Source organism: Silurus meridionalis, chromosome 25, assembly GCF_014805685.1.
Source record: "Silurus meridionalis isolate SWU-2019-XX chromosome 25, ASM1480568v1, whole genome shotgun sequence".
In the NCBI taxonomy this organism is placed as follows: Eukaryota; Metazoa; Chordata; class Actinopteri; order Siluriformes; family Siluridae; genus Silurus; species Silurus meridionalis.
The window spans coordinates 6,018,811-6,036,222 of NC_060908.1; the positions used below are offsets into that span (position 1 = coordinate 6,018,811).

Below are 17,412 nucleotides of genomic sequence, written 5' to 3' on the forward strand. Positions count from 1 at the left end.
ACACATCATCAAGGGACTCCTCACATCCCAGTCACAAACTGTTCAAACTCCTTCCAGGAGACACAGGAACGTTCACACCAGAACCAGCAGATTTAGAGCCAGCTTTTTTACAGCAAACATCACCTTACTGAACTTTACACCGCTAGCACATTGATGTTTTTTTAATGCTTTACTGATTTTACTGCCTGTGATAATCATACAGTTCTCCTGCAAACTGTACAATCTGTACTTCATCTGGATAATTATAATAATACATAATTCTAAATTCACAATACATCCTAGTATATCTTTACCGTATGTATATAATCTTGGTACCGCTGTACATACAATGGACAAAGTCTACTTCATATTGTATACTTATAATTTATATTTTTCTACATATATTGTGTTTTATACATCCCATCTTTTGAAATGTTGATTTTCACTTATAGATCTTTACACATTATTACTGTACTGTACCTGTAGACTTTATATTTATTTGCTGTATGAATATTAACATATTTATCTGCACCATGCTACCACTCGCACTTCTGGCAGATGCTAACAGCATTTCAAGCTGTTTCTGTACTATGTCATGAAACTTTCTTCAAAAAAATCCCTGATTGTTAGCGAGCTTGCTAGTGACACCAGGTTTATTTCTTAGACAATACAATACTTATAAAGCCACCTGGATTGTAAGTGCAGCTTTATACTTATTCACACAATATAGAACCCTAATTATGGCTAGTTTGCTTTGCTTCGTTTTTAAGTTTTACACAATATTTTAATTTTAGCTCGTCGGCTTAGTGACAATGGATGTGTCCTGAGCAAAAGAAAAGTGTAAGGTTGGCTAGCTTGCTAGTGAGGCTGGGAATATTTTCTTTTAACGTCATTAAAAAAAAAACTAAAACCTGTCAGACCATTCAAACGACACAATAAGTATCTAGTTGATTATCAACTAAAGGATATCTAGCTCAAAATACTAAGTACTCTTTACATAATACATATTGGTTAGCCCAGTGTTAGTTACAGCTTGCTATAGGTTTAAGTACATTAACTAAACTGTTAGCTCATTCAGCTAGCTTCTGAAATTAAAGATGACACTTAGCACTGTGCTTAGATGGCAAGATATTCCCCAACTATTTGACATTTTATATGAGGAAAGGATTTTTTTTCATAATCTGAAACACAGTCCTGTAAATATGTACATGACCCATAACTCAGGCAAGCATTATTTGGTTAAGATCTTAATCCTGTTATGTAAAGAACACAAAAAGGTGAAAAAAGGTAACTAAAATTTAAACAAGAAAAAAATCCCTGAATGTGCGCAAAGATGAACCCGTGGCTGTTCAGGCTTCTGTAAACTAGAAACACCATTTTATTTCTACAGCTTAGGCTTCTAAACGGAAAGGAAGATAATACGACACTGGTGACTTTTGCGGTTAATCTCCTGCAGCGAGGGTGACGTTCTCTATGAAAGGCTTTAGCGAGTGAAACCTCCGCGCTCAGCATCACACCGGCTTTAAGCTCCGAAGACAAACAGCTATTCAGGCTGCTTTCACTCGGGTCCAGTGGAGGTCACCGCATACGCTTCCCCTAGGCTATCTCTCAGCAAGAACCCGAAACGGATCTCTCTCCACCATCGCACATGCAAAAACAAAAACTAGTGCTCCTATTTCCCCGGCATTGTTTCACTGTATCAACAAAACTGCAGACCGCATGTGTTTTCATTCTCCAGGAAGAATGTCATCTGGCCGCTTTGCTCGCCACCGAGATAGGGTTCTCCAGTCAGCGGCTCCGACAAAGCATCCTAACAAGAGCGTAGATTCAGTGTCCTTCATAAAAAGCCCCCTATTTTGAAGTCCCTCATGCTAAAATAATAGATTCTCTGAAAGATCTATACATGCACACACAAAGACAGACAAGCAGAATGACTTGCTTTGTTACAGCACTCATCAGACTTTCAGGCATCAGCACTTTAAGCACATTTTTGAATTACCGTAACAATTTTTCTAAAATCTCATCCAGGAAAAAAAAAAGGAACCCAAACGCAATCAGGTGCTGCTGTTCCGGGTCATTGTGTAGTTAGTGTATTTATACCTCAGCCCTCGCAATGCTCGATTCTAAATGGTCAGAAAGCATATAATTTTCAACGTCCTAAACTCGAACCTGTGTGTAATCACCGTTTCGGTGACGTTTTCTGTGAGGAGACACATCTCTAGCATTTTGGATGGAGTCTCCTGTGTTTCTAAAGATAAAACTGTATTTTTTTCCACCACGACACAAAGCCTTCAAGACAAAAAAAACTGTAGTGTTTTGTGGCTTCTTGGTATCATCAGAGGCAGGGTTTTTTTCTTAACTAGTATATCTTTATTTTAATAAAACTGGCTACAGTAATGTTAAAGTGCTAAATTAAAAACACAAAAGAAAACACACAATTTAAATAGAAACATAGCTAAAGTTAATTCTCCAGCCAGCATCCAAGTTCCTGAACAAACCATCTAATTTTAGTGTTATAAATCGTACATGAAAACCAAGTACGAAAAAAAACAAGCTAAAATGAAGCTATAATGTAAATCCCTAACTAGATAAATATAAATCTAAAAATGTGCTATGCTACACCAGGTTTTTCTGAGGTAACTTTGAATTTTTTTTTTTTGTTCACACTGAATTTCCTTACTGCTGACGGCCTTTTTGTGAAAATACCAGGTAAACCTATTACAACTTTTTTTCAGCTATGATTTCCATTCCAGTTATTAGTCAATGAAAAATTTTAAAAAGCTGCATTTATTTTCACTTTCTAAAAAGAACGGTGTTCTACAAAAAAAGTTTTATGATTTGCAGAAAACACGATCAGAGTCGATATCAACCGCGAGATCGTGTGGAGACAAGTGCCATCCTTACACTCCGCGAGCCTTTACGGCAGACAATATATTTAAATTAGCACTCAGTACAGCGCGCAGAGCAATAATGTCATATTACGCCTCCTCCGCTATTAAGGTCCTTGGCGTCCAAACACTCAACACCAGAGTGACTTCTCACGCACTTACAACTCATTGAAGGTCTGCTTAGACGAGCCAGCTCGTATATCAGCGAAGGGAAGGAGTGGGGGAGAGATGGAATAACTCTCCTAATATGCTCGGTGTTAACAGATAGTCAGTGCACAGACGATAACACAAAGGAAGGGTGCCAACGTTTTGCTCCCAAAATGCCAGAACTTTCCACAGCTCTTATCTTGAAGCCTTAGAGGTTGAAAGGGCACAATAGGGGACGGGGAGAAAGAAAAAAAAAAAAAGACAAAAAACCACAAGCAAGTCAAGACTCCTTGCTGGGAGCAGTTGGCTTTTGAATTACTTTATCCCTACAACCTTTTTCCCCAGCACCGTCTGAGTGCTGACAGAGAGTGGATAGAACTTGCGAGATATCACAAGCAGCCAGTGGGGACAGGTGCTCAAAAAAAATAAATAAATAAATAAGAGGCGGCCAATCGCAAGGATTTGTACTGGGTGCTGGCCCAGGGGCAGAAATCATTCATCAAAGAGCATTTATGAGCTACGAAGCAGAGCCTTCCGAAGATGAAATTTCAACAACTGTCTGAATGTACTGTACAACAGTCTGGCTTTCTTTTTCTGGGTTTTTCGTCAAGTGTCTTCGTCTGTCTCCTATAACCCGACTACACTCTTTTGTGCTTTCGGATCCTGTTTCCCCCCTGATTTGGCAGAAGTTGCTTTGGCCTGGTCTTCGTTTCCCCCATTGTCCTCTCAGAGCGGCTTTTTAAGTGCTCCAGTTAATCTCAATGCATTAAACAAGCTCGCTTACGCCAGGCAGCCACACAATGGAATGCCGGACACAAGATGTACAAGATACGAGCCGAAGGTAGACGTGCACACACACACACACACACACACTTTCATGTGACTGCTTTTATGTCGTCTTTGTTCTATAGACTCAATGCATGCCCTTATTAGATGCTAATGGCAGACTAAACCCACTCTCTGGGCATAAAGCACAAGCCAGGCAGCACAGCCATTTGATCCAGCAACTGTTGTTAAAAAGAAACAGAGAAGACTGTGACCAAGTATCAAAGATAGGCAGGTCAGTCTCTCATGATCTCCTGTGATCTCTGTGCAGCGATGGTATTCAGATAAAAACTGAGTGGAACCAAAAAAGTTTAAGCTTTTAAACAGGATTAAACCAGAGTTTATCCAACCAGTCAATCCAGTTACACCACACTTTAAGCCTTGTTCAAATCCAATCAGGATCGTTTAGAAACCATTTGTGTCATTTTGAATATAATTTGTACTGTAAACTTGACAAATCAAGTTGCTTGATGGCATGAATTGCATTCAGTTTTTCCGATCCACTTTAGGTCTTGCACACGAGAGCCATTGAATTTCTGAAATGAGATTCAGTGGAGAAAAAAAGAAGTAGAAAAAAAACTGCGTCCTTTCACAGGAAGAGGCCACTTGACTAACATTACATACAGACAATCACTCATCATTTTCTGTTACAACACAGACAAGAACTTTTGTGTCACGGTGTTAAAAAAAATGTCCCTTTCGTGTCGGAAACCAGTGCACAAGAATACAATAAGTACACGCGTAAACGCGGACAGGATCGGATCCGATCCTGAGAAATAATCCCAGATATTAGAATTCTAAATCACACGTTTGTTAAGCCATGTATAAAAAAAATAGGGAAACAAAATAAAAAATAAATAATACATAAAACCTGATTAGTTCCGAACTCTAATCTCTGAATAGAATTCTTGTCTGTGCAACTAATCCTGACTCAACATTTCTTTTTTTTTTTTTTTAGATAATTTTTTTTTTTAAACCAGTAAATCAATCTCCAGACTGCACTTCATTTCCAAGTAGTGAAATAGATCTATGCCGGGTCAACCTACAGACACTTGATCCGGCGGCCTTGAGATTTTACTCTAGGTCACAGATTTGCACTCGAGATAATCCAAAGCCGATGCGTATCTGACACAAGCGTTTACTGCCAAGAGGTTTTGGCAGTCTGAGAGTCAGAAAAGCAAATGGCCAATTAGCAAAGTGCCACCATGCTAATGGCATCCTTCCGTAACCCCTCGTTAGCAGCGAAATGAACTGAACTGGAGCAGACAGTGATGCCATGGCGCATCTGGTATCAATGCGTCTCGCGGTTCATATCACGCACTCGCTGTTCCCAGGAAGATGCTGACTGGTCAGGCCAGAACGCCCACACCGTTGGGTGAAGGATGCTGATTAGTTTGGTCTGCGGAAGGTCGGCCATCTTATCTCGTGTCACGCAGAGATAATGGCATCCGACAGTCACACACTGCCTCCAGATCACTTGGTCTGGAGTCATCTGAGAAGACAGGAAGACTGGGGATAAACATATCCTGCTGTGCAAGAAACTATACCAACTCACACACATGCGCGCACACATACATACACTGTACATATAGATATGGTTTATCGCTTTTAACAACAAATGCAGTGTCCAAAGCCAAAACCCAGGAGTCAAATCAAGAACAGCCATTTGGAGATAGAGAGGTTTTTAAACACATACTATTTTTATTAATTGATTACTTCCAGTTCATTAATATAATTGCCATAATCGACATTTCAAAAGTGCCTATTTTTCCTGTAACCACACTGGTACATTTCACCATGTGCATCACTTCTGTAATCGTCCTGTAAACAAACACTCCCTAAAAGACTTCCCACAGTACAGTGCCGTCATCATTGAATAATATATACAATACCAGTCAATATACAATTTGTCTTCAAATAGGAAAGCTTGTAAGATGAAGATTGAAAGGGAAAAAAAAAAGCTTTTCATAGCTTTCACTGCCAAATTTCTATATGCCTTATATTGAAGCTACAATAAATCTGAGGTCAAATGTCCTAATAAAAAGGTCTGACAGTTGTTCAACAGATGAAAAAAAGCCCAAGATATTAATTAAATCTTAGTAAATGTACAAGATTAATATACATAACGTATTACATTTGCACATTTCATGTGAAATTGAGAAAAAAAAAGCAAAAAAATTTGTTATATTTCCCCAACTAAAAATTTGTTTAAAAACGAAGGAAGGAACCCGGGGCACTTTTAAAGCGGTGCAAATCACAGCTTGCATTTCTACTTAGTACAGCTTGGCATTACACAGATGACACAGACATGAATCAAGAAAGTAGTTTCATAAATCATGCCTCACCCAGTTTGCTGGTTTCCAAAGCTTCTTACAGTCTTACAGGCTAATCTCAGTGCAGCTTTCGTGTTCGCCTGAAATCTGACCAGTAAACCGCGTGACGTTTCCCGATCTTTACAACGTCTGTGGCTTAACCGTTCGCACATCTGATTTTCAAACGGCTTTTAAACACAAAGCCATAAAAGACACACGAACACAAAACAGCCCCATAAAAACCTTTTAAAAGTACTTGAGTGCACGTGCGCCTCACATCAGGGCTCAAATCCAGCCAGATACCACCGACAAAAGAACAAACATATACTTATTCTTCAGCAAAAATCAAACAGAGGGTGCCAGTAGCTGCATTATCCCAGTAATCCAGTCCAGACTGCCTCGGTAAAACCAAATGGACCTCGCTGAGACAGCGTTGCTTCCAGGTTCCCCCTGAGCCATTGTGAAGGAACCCTACCCCTGACAGGAATTAAAGCTTAAGGCTTCATACCTTCTGTTTTTGTCTGAGAGACTGTGTGTCTCTATATGCAGACGTATCTGTGTAATAAAGCAGAGGTACAAGTCGAACTAATCTGGATGAAACATGAATGAGCCGGCAGTAAGGTTTATTGCCTGTGTGTAACAGAAGACGTTTAACTGCACTGTGCGTGTGTGTGTGTGGCTTGGACTAACGGCTCAGTGTTTAACCCAAGGGACTCTCTTTCTCTCTCATTCTGTCACTCCATTAGGTAAAGAAGAGAAAGGAGAAAGACAGTCATACATTCTTCACCTCGTGGCGCACTCTGGAAAACAGCTGTGCAAATGGGGACAGACACGCTAGACACTCAAGCTATGAGAAGCGGGCTCGACAAGCTCCATAAACTTATACAACCCTCTGTGGAAAAAGAAAAAAAAAGGAGGGAAAAAAACCCACTCAGGGCAACTCTGAGGGAAGAGTGCTGTTTGTTTGTCTAGGCTATAAGCTATAAACAACTGTTTATACTGTCATTTTAAGCCATTACAACCACACGTGAAATAACAAATTGTCTAAAATGCTTCTTACTTCCCAAGAAATCACTAAATTGGTCTGAAAACATCCGTACACGTTAGTCCTTTCATTAAAAATGCCCCAGTGTCTTTTTGACATGCTTACAGTTAACTAGTAGGGTACCTGCTAGTAAATTAGCACACATTTGTCACATTTAGAAGCATGTGTGGGATTTTAATGCCAGTCTTGACTTTTTACTGTGAAACACCAACAGTTTAATTAACAGTAATCAAAAGCTGTCTAAAGGTCGCCACAGGACGAATTATTCTGTTTACCACTGGCTTATTTAGCACCAGTTTTTTTGTTACATTAGCCACCATAGTTAACTAACTCAGCACACATATTCTGTTTTCTGATTTTCAAAAGGTGATCATATTTAACTTCTAATTCAACATTCTATAGAAATACTGAGGAAAAGTATGTTTGAAGAATATAAAAAGTGACTTTTTTTGCTGTGGTAACACACTATGCGAGTAGAAACACACCATTTAAAATCGGGTTTATTTTTTTTAGTTCACTTAAAATTGGCCTTGTTTTTAAAAGGACATCGGGGTATTTGTCAGAGTTTCACTTTACTCCGAAAGGCAGCAAGCAATACAACATTGTCAAAAGGATTGGAGTCTGAAAATGTGTTCTGACCTGCAATAAACACTGTGCACTTCACTATTAAGCCACCTGCCATCTATGCATACAAATGAATAAGTCAATCCAAACCAAGTATCTATAACTGTAGCTATGGTTACACAGAGAACTCTGGGAAGATGAGCTACTCGGGTTGTTTCTCATTACTCAGACAGGACGCATGTCGGCTAAAAGTCAATACTTTTTAGCCTAGGTTCAAGCGGTGGAGTTGCGTTTGCTCCTCCGTTTTTTTTGGTGGTGTTCTTCTGTACAAAATGCTGCTAGTTTCAAATGGCAGGATGTAATCTTGTGATGAATGAGCCTGTAGTCTGTGGCGTGACCTGCCCCTTCCTCCTAATCAGTCCATTCGGAGGGCGCACCGCTCATCTCTCAGAGCTCTAAAAAGTCTCAAATTCACTTATCTTGTGTGATGGGGCTGAAACTAATTTGCCCTGGCTCTCTTTCGCCCCGTGGTCCTCCCTCTCGGTGCCTCTCTCCTGCTCCCTCCCTCCCTCTCTAAGCAATTACTATCTGTATTTACAACCTGTCTCAGAGCTGCACTGTCAGGGGTCAGGATCCAACTGCCAGAATATAAAATTACATGACGGGAGAGTATCGTGGCCTTCTGACACTTTTGCCGTGCTTTCATTTTCTCACCACCACACACACACACACACACACACACACACACACACGCTGTCAGAGTAAGACAGAACTTTTAGAGCTTGATTGGAGACACCTGCTCAATGACAATCACTTGAACAGAAAGGTATCGACTCTCTACCCCATCTCTCCCTCAATCTCTCCGCCTTCTCACCCTCAGCTCTCTCGGAATACAAGAGCAGAGGTTTTTGAATTCATCGAGGCATGCAAAATGCTCCGCGGCGAAATGCGATCCATTTATGACACACATAAAGGACAGCTTACCAGATTTGGGATTGTGCCATGCATGCACATTATGGGCTGGCTTTTTTTTTCCGAACCTACCTTGTTTACGCCGACACACATGCACAAAGACTCTAATTAATATTTACCGAAGTGCTTTTGCCAGCTTGGAGTGCTTTGCCCAACAACATTAATGAAAAAACACGCAGAAATGAGCTCGTCCTCCCTTTATGCGCCCCTTCAGCGAGTTATGCTTTTGCACAGGCGGGTCAATTAAACATAATAAAGCACTTAAAAGACAAACTCAGCCACGAGCCCTCAGCGCGCGGACGTGGAGGCGCTCGCCAATTAGCACACGCATTAGTAGGTGGCCTTGTATTGTAGTGCTCGGCAGTCAGGCACCGGCGAACATAGTGGCTCTTTCTGTGTGGGCTCATAATGATCTCATTGTTACTCAACCACTGGTTTGGAGAAGGCACTTCCAGGATTCAGATCTGCTTTTTTTTTTTTTTTTTTTTAATAAAGTGGAAGATGTAAAAGCTTTCAGATTCTCACTATGGGTGAGAGGCTCTAGGGAAGTTTATTTTTTTTTAATGGGAGACGGTCCCTATTTCTCCATCAGGAGCATTTTTGTTTAGAAATAGGAGGCTGTTTATGGACAGTCTCAGTCTTCTCACAAACCACCCAACACAAATAATGAATAAGAAGGCATGGGCGTTTTAGGATGACTGTCTGTCTTGGGCTGAAATCTGAAATGCCAAATCACATAATAGCTTTCCGCAGCAAAGACAAACGTGACACCCAGACGTCCAAATGATCCCTGAGTGCACACGATAATTGGGCTGAGAACAGGAGACGGGATTTCTGGGGAAAACAGAGGCTCTGAAACTTAATTATGCACTCTTTGCGCAAAAAAAAAAAAAAAAATGTAGGGCACGACAGAAACTGCACTCTCGGGCGACCTAATGTCAAGATCTCGTTTCGGACGGACCGAACCGAGAAGAGCGTGTTTGTGTGCGCGCATGCGCAAAACCATCCGTAAATCAAATAAGGACTCAGGGGCGAAAGAAAAGGCACTTTGAAGAACTATTGTAGAAATACTAACATGGAGATATCGAGCAAACAGAGAAGTGAACATTTTAAAAAAGCGTATTTAAAGAAAATATAAACCTTAGAGAAAACGGATGGTTCTGTAAACGAAGAATTCTCAACCAGACGCATAAATAACCTACTTTACAGCTTTATTGGGACGATCGTGCAAAATAATCACTTTCAGTATGTAATGCTTTAGAAATCTGGGATTCCCGAACTGTCATTAGTTTCTATAACTTTTAAAGGCAGCGATCATTTATAGTGCGATCTTTAGAAATAATACTAATAAAAAAAACAGATGTGAATTAGTTCAACGTGTAGAAAATTAAGGCAAATAAGAAATCCCCATATTTAAAGAGCAAAAAAAGAATCGAGATCGTCGACTGATGAGAAAATCCCCCCCAGCCAAGACCACTACATATGGGCACCGGCGCAGACAATACGGATGAAAGCTCCACAAAAAAAACACGGTCCTTACCCCACCATCCAATTACAGACTGGTGACATTCGACGGAGAGATGATTCGCGTGTATTCAGCACAGATCCACCGGACTCGGATGCATGATTAAAATCCCAAAGTGTGGCGGCAGAACGAGGTGCAAATCCGCACGTCCACAGCGGAGCAGGTAGCTAAACCGGATCCGGTCGGCAGCACGGGCAACAGCGACTATCGCACTGCTACTTCAGTCACTTTAACTCGGCCCATGCGTTTACATCAACGCGGAAGTTTCCCAGCGCGACCGCTCCGATTGGACGGTGGCCGGACGCGGAAGTACGAATCGCTAATGCTATTGGCGGCTCCGTGGATAGGGGCGGGGCTTCGGGGGAGGCAAAGTCATGCGGCCGGATGAGATCCATGACGTCAGCCCCTTTGTTACCTTGCCGACCCCTTTTCATTTGTGGCAGCGCGTGAGGCTAATAAACGGTTCAATCACACTGTCGCAAAAGGGCGCAGCGACATAAATCCCATTTCTGCACTCGCAGTTCTCAAGTCACGTGATGGAAAGACTGCAAAGAGGGTCTGTCCAAACAGGGACTTTTTAAAGAAAAAAAAACATCTTATTACCATAATAAACTTTATGCCCTTTTAGATATTTAATCATCTCTATGTTATCTGCATTAACAAAACCCAACAGTCTGCAGCTTAGCAAAAATAATAACTCCAATGCACAGCAATTCATCTGCGAATAACCAATTGGATACTATTATTGACAGAATTCAGGCATGCAAATTGCTCATTCGATGGAGGTCGAAATTCAACCATTCTGTCCATGTGCAAATCGCAAACTTTCCAGCTATTCTGCTGTCAAAACAGCCGGCTTAGACACACCGTGCAAACATCCACAGTGACATTTTGAAACAACAGCTCTGATATTCAGCAAAGGTCATGAGGATGAATGCTTTTCAGAAAAAAAAACGAACGTGACTTTATTTGGGCACAGCCCGAGCCCTGCAGTGAGCCTCACAACCTGAATCTGAAATAAATGACTCTGTTGGATTACCACCAAGAAATATTGCCTTAATCACACGCATTTCAGACTAAAGGACAAACCTTTTTTCGGATTCGATGTGCGATGCAATTAGCAAATATGATTCTGTCCCAGAGAATTCATTAGCAAATATTATTCTGTCTAGAAGTACCAGATGGATGGATGGATTTAATGGATGGATGAATAAATGAATACTTTATTGACTTTATTTGAACACACAACAGTGTACAGCGCATCAAACATTAGCGGATGAGCATAAGAAATTACATATATAAAGGAATCATATATACATACAGGCACTGAGGAAGTGGATCTCACAACCTGGACATGAAAGAAATGGCTTAATTGGATAAACACTTTTAGCAATATTGCCTAATTCTCATAATCCATAACTTTGGATTAGACATACTATGAAATTGTATACTCTGCAAATGAGAATTCATTAGCAAATAGCATTCTGTCTATGAATACAAGATAGATGGATGGATGGATGGATGGATAAATACTTCAAAGAACTTATGTGATTCAGAAAGAAATTATACTTGTGTTACAGTAGCAATAACATGCAAAAAAAAACATTACAATACTATGCATCTCTCTCTCTCTCTGGAGAGAGAGAGAGAGAGAGAGAGAGAGAGAGAGAGAGAGAGAGATAAGAAATGTACAAGGCAAGTGCACAATCCATGCACTTTACACATGCATATGTGCAGGTGCATTGTGCAACCTATTTATTTTTTTTACACCATATAACGTAAAAAAAAAGAGTTTCAATGCAACAGAAAAGCCCAAGCTATCCTTTGAAATTTTGTTGTTGTTGTTTTTTTGTCTGGTAATAATATAAATGTGTGAGTACAACAAACAATGTTATAAAACAGTAACAACACAAGTGACTGAACCAAAACCGGCTTCTTCGCGCATTTCCTTTCAAGCAACACAACAGCAACACAACAACTCATCACAATTAAACTGTGCAAGAAAACAACCCAAACCTTCCTCTTTATTTAATTATGCACAATTTATTCCTATGGTTTATTGCGGACAGAAAGCTAACATGCTAAGCCCAGCTTTCTAGTATTCATGCTACCTTCACTGTCGCCCCGATTCCCTGTGCATGTGAGTTTTCGGCTGCAAAGTTCTAACCCAGCATCTATGCATGCCGTTATCACTAAAAACAAATCCCTGACTTAATTCTAATTTTTATTCTATTAGCATAATAGAAAAAAAGCGAATACATGTCTAATATAATATAATGATTATTATAATATAATATAATGATTTATTTGCTTATATGAATACAAGTTTTACCATGCACGTATTAATGCATGTACACATTTTTTATTTTTTTTATCATCTATAATGAGAAGCGTTGATGTAAAAAAGATATAAAAAGTTATGATGCACTTATGGTGCACCCGGATGCAGATTTCATGATTGAAGCTTAATTAAAGTGGGAAATGTCACAAACCGGTGGGAGCACTTGAAGGTAGCATTAGGAAACCAAATAGAAAGCGCTGACTCCTTTGTTGCTTTAAGGTTGTAAGGGATGGAGCGCGAGCGATTACTTAAAAAAAATATATATATATATATATATATATATATATATATATATATATATATATATATATATATATATATATATAATAATACAAAATAATAATAATTATAGATCTAAATTATATAAGAATGCAAAGAATATACTCACTGTCTGTGGACAACAGCAATGCTCGTGGGTCAAAACATGGTCATAGTTTATTATTTGTGGTTGTGGTTTTGGGTTTTTTTTTTTTTCTTCCCCCTGCGTTGCCGAATCACTACTGCTGTCTGCGGCACTAACTTCAGGCGCATGCGCAGAGCGGCCACCTCTGCCTGAGAGAATCAGGCATGATTTTTTTGACGCTTGAAAGATCAGGTGTGTCTCGACGTCGCCTGATTAGAAACAAACGTCAATTGGCACGTCTGGGCATTTCTTTATTTCACTAGGCAATAGGAAATTAAAGAACTTTCCACATGTTTAATTTACAGTGACTAAGCATGAAGTCAATATTTTGAATAGTGAATCATGAATGAAGCTTTGATAGAGTGTTTATTAATAATGTTTCTAAAAGTGTGCAAGGATTTTAAGAAAACTATGAATAAAACCTACTTGGTCAAACTAAAACTTGAATGCACAAATAAAAAAATAAATAATGTATTGATTTATTCAATCAATCAATCAATCAATCAATCAATCAACCAATCAAAGAGTGGTCTACCAGAACTGCCTGAACCAGCAAGGCCTTCCGTCTCCAAGACCTAAACTCGCTGATTTACATTTTAATGTTTTTCTCCATGAATTTTTAATAAATTTAAATTCTTCACAGTAGTCTATTATCTTCATTTTATAGCTTTTATAGGTTGTGTTTCTATACAATCAGATTTCGTCCGTCACATCACATGTTACCAGCATCAAAGAAATCTGTCGTGAGTCCTTCAAAAGTGAACGGTGTGAATGCACCGTACAGTTCATGCTGCTTAAAGGTGACGAGAAAGATAATGAGTCTGCCACTCAGAGGCAATCTAGCAGACGCATAATAACGTCAGCAATTTCACATCCTTTGTATGGTCAGAGAGTGCACTATTCAAAGCTCACAAGCCGCATCTGTAGCAAACTGCACAAGTCTAGATATATTTGTGTGGATTTAATCGTGGTTGTTGTTTTTCTTTTTCATTCCAGGATGGCTGACAGAGGAGAAAAAAATGTATGTTGTCACTGATACACTTACAAGGACATAACAAGCTGAACGTTGTGGTAAAACAGTTAAGCTTTTTCATGAACCCTTTATACTTGTGCATTTTCTTTCACATAGTATTTGCACAAAACATAAATTTTGCATTCATGTCAAATCCTTATGTTTTTGTATTGTTTATGCAAAAACCATAATGCACACTAAAAATGCACAAAACGCAAGAAAAATCTGGGTCGGACTACGTTTTTGTCATTTTATAAGGTTAAAATTGATGCTTTTGCTATAGATGATGTATATGGGTGGTGCAGTTGTGCAGCTGTTGAAATGTGTTTGTTGTTTCTTGCTTTAGTAATGCCATTCATATTCACTGCATGAGATACCTGTCTGTTTTGCAGCGTTCTGTTATGTGGTGTCATAATGGTGGTATGTTGATCAAGGTAGTACACCACTGAAGGCCTAGATGTGAAATTAATGTCCCACCACTGCCTTCATTCATTCATTCATTCATTTAGTTATACTCAGTGAACAGATGAAGAAAACATTGGGAAACACCCTGAATGAGTTTGCCAGTCCATTGCAGGACACTATGCACACACTCATTAAGACCTAGGAACAATTAATCGCAGCCATCCACCGATGTTTTTGAAAGTATGGAGGAAACTGGGGAGCCCCCAACAAACCCATAGGGACATGAAGAAAACAGCATGACAGAGACATAACCACTGACTTTGTGCTTTGTAACCATGCCACCATCTAAAATGTAATGCATATTTATTATCTCCAAGGCCCCCAGATGGATCTTAATCCATAATACACTCTGGCAATGATGTCAATATGGTTTATGATTTGATAGAGAGCTCAATTGTGGAGCCTGAATCTTTGGCCAGAGTCTAAAATTTCTGTGACAGCTAAGATAAATTGGCTCATTACATGCCCACACCTGCCGTCTATGTGTCATTGACACAGAAAAAATAAAAAAAATAAAAGAAATCCTGACGCACAGAGCAAATGATTGGAACTTGGTGAAAGCGTGAGTGAAAATGCATTTGGCTTTCTAATGTGTTCTGCTCACCGGTGGTACACGATGTAAAGTGATGTGTCTCCGTCATGGTTAAACATGGCCTTATATAGAAATCAATAGCTCTCAATTGATGGCTTGTACTCGCTCATCGACCGAAGAATCCATCCTTGCCATTGTCACATCAGCATTGGTTTAATAGTTGATAGCTGCTGTTTATCCTTTTCACTAACAATAAAGCCAAATTCATGCAGATCACTGATGCATGGAGGCAACACTGACTCAGACACTGCTTTGCTAGCCGTCACGCTGAAAATAATGCTGACCCTTTTGATTTGTCTTTTTTTTCTTTTACTTTAGTTCAAGATCAGAATGACACACCATATTTAATAATCAAAAGGAGAAGAGTTAGGCTCTTCGGGAAACTGATCCTAGTTCAGCAAAAGAAAAGGACAACATAGTCACAAAGGGGAAGTACTCAGCAGTTGGCTCCATCAGGCAATAATACAAAGTTAATGACGCAGAATGGTGTCTTTCTTCAGCCCTTGGAGATGTCAATACAGGATGTTTAGGAACGGTGTTCCTAATTACGATTTTTATATCCAGCTCTGGCATGATTGACAATTTTGGTGGGGATGTATTATCGATCCACTTCACAGACAAGTCATATTGATTGCAGTTCTAGATTGAGTATGAATTTTTTTCACTCGTCGTCCTCCTCCTCCTCCTCTTCCACGTCTCCCTCGTTCTCTCTCTCCAATCAGAGCAGGAATTTAGATTTCGGGCCAGCCAAATGTGACCTGTGAGTGTTTTTTTTTAAATTATCCCTCTAAAAGCTTGCTGATGAGGGCACCACAAAGGATGTACCAGCTGTGTGGCTTTGTGCGCTGGGCAGCAATCATGCGTAATGGATCAGAGTGAGAATGCACTGTCTGCGTCCCTGCGCTCCTGTCCCTGGCGCTCGGCGTTTCATCAACTCTGTTGTTCCTCCTCCCCTGCAGCAAGGTTGAAAAATGGCACAGGAACAGCAGGTTGCTTCTAGCCTGATGGGTGTGCATATGTGTGAGTGTGTGCGTGTGCGTGTTCGCCTCTCACAGCCGGGAAGAGGAGACGAGGTCTGCTGAAATATCTGACATGACAGCAGTTTCTGTGCACCCACAGCTCCTAAATGACAATGACACCAACAGCAACAGAAGCAGTGGCAGCATGCACTGCAGGGCTCAGCCAGCCATTGTTCATCTCAAATTGCTGCTCTCTTTTGTCAAGACGAGCATTTTTTCCTGCCCTGATCCAATGACTAGGCATGCACTAAATCACACTCATATTAGTGACTCTCTACTGGAAAGATGTTTTGTCCGAGCACAAGGTCCCATTCAAGTGTACAGTTTAGTGTTAGGGTTAAACTTAGATATACTTTATTGATCCCATGAGGGAAATTATTATGTTTCAGCAGGAGGTTACAACAACAGTAGAATAGTAAAGTATAGTATAAGTAATTTTATTATATTTAGTTATATTTAATTATATTACTTATACTATACTATACTATACTATAGTATTCTATACAATACTATACTATTCTATACTATACTATACTATACTATATTATACTATACTATATATTATATTACATTTATATAAATAAATATCATATTGCATGTGATGCTACAAAAAAGAAAACAGAGTGCGAACTGGAAATTGAAGAAGAAAGAAAAAAAATAAATAAAATGTGCAAATTGTCAATGTATGTATGTGTGTGTAAAGTGACAGGATATAATGGGATAGGTATAAAAGTTGCTATTATTATCTGTTACATAGAGGCGAGACATTGTACATTGCAATTTACCTTTATTCCAAAACAACACATTTGACATTAAGTCAGAGCTGTGCTAGAAATGTTATGGAATCTGTGGCCTTTTATTGCTTAAAGGTATTTTTTAAAACTAAATATAGTGAGAGATATAAAAAGGTAGAGAAATGTGTTGGAAATGTTAATAACAGTTCTTTTGTGCTCACAGGCATTTCTTTAAATGTATTTCTCTACTGCATTTCTACTAAAATGTAGAGGAATTGTGTGTGTGTGTGTGTGTGTGTGTGTGTGTGTGTGTGTGTGTGTGTGTGTGTGTGTGTGTTTCACAAATTGTTCATATGTAGTGCATGTGCTTTTAATTATTCATTTTTTAATTTACTATTATTATTGATATTATCATCTATAATAAATTCATTTTTTCACGCTTTTCTAAAATGTAAAAAGTTTATTTCTTTTAATAAGTGATTTAAAAAAAAGTACATGATTCATTTATTTTTTTAATATTTCTCGTTTATAAATTATTAATTGATTTTCACATATTGTTTTTTTAAAAGATTTATTAATATTTCAGTCA

At 39.2% G+C, this 17,412-nt stretch overlaps 1 protein-coding gene across 5 annotated transcripts in view; it reads right to left on the reverse strand.

The window, feature by feature from the left end:
- fam222ba (family with sequence similarity 222 member Ba) overlaps positions 1-13,099 on the reverse strand; it is a 67,035-nt gene extending 53,936 nt beyond the window's left edge. For 3 of the 5 annotated variants that reach the window (XM_046839377.1, XM_046839378.1, XM_046839379.1), the window contains exon 1: positions 10,273-10,514. The gene's annotated coding sequence lies outside the window, so the exon portion shown is untranslated. Of the gene's footprint in view, positions 1-10,272; positions 10,515-12,986 lie in introns of those variants that run through there. The other 2 variants (XM_046839381.1, XM_046839380.1) reach the window with 2 other exon arrangements.
- Positions 13,100-17,412: the final 4,313 nt, after the last annotated feature.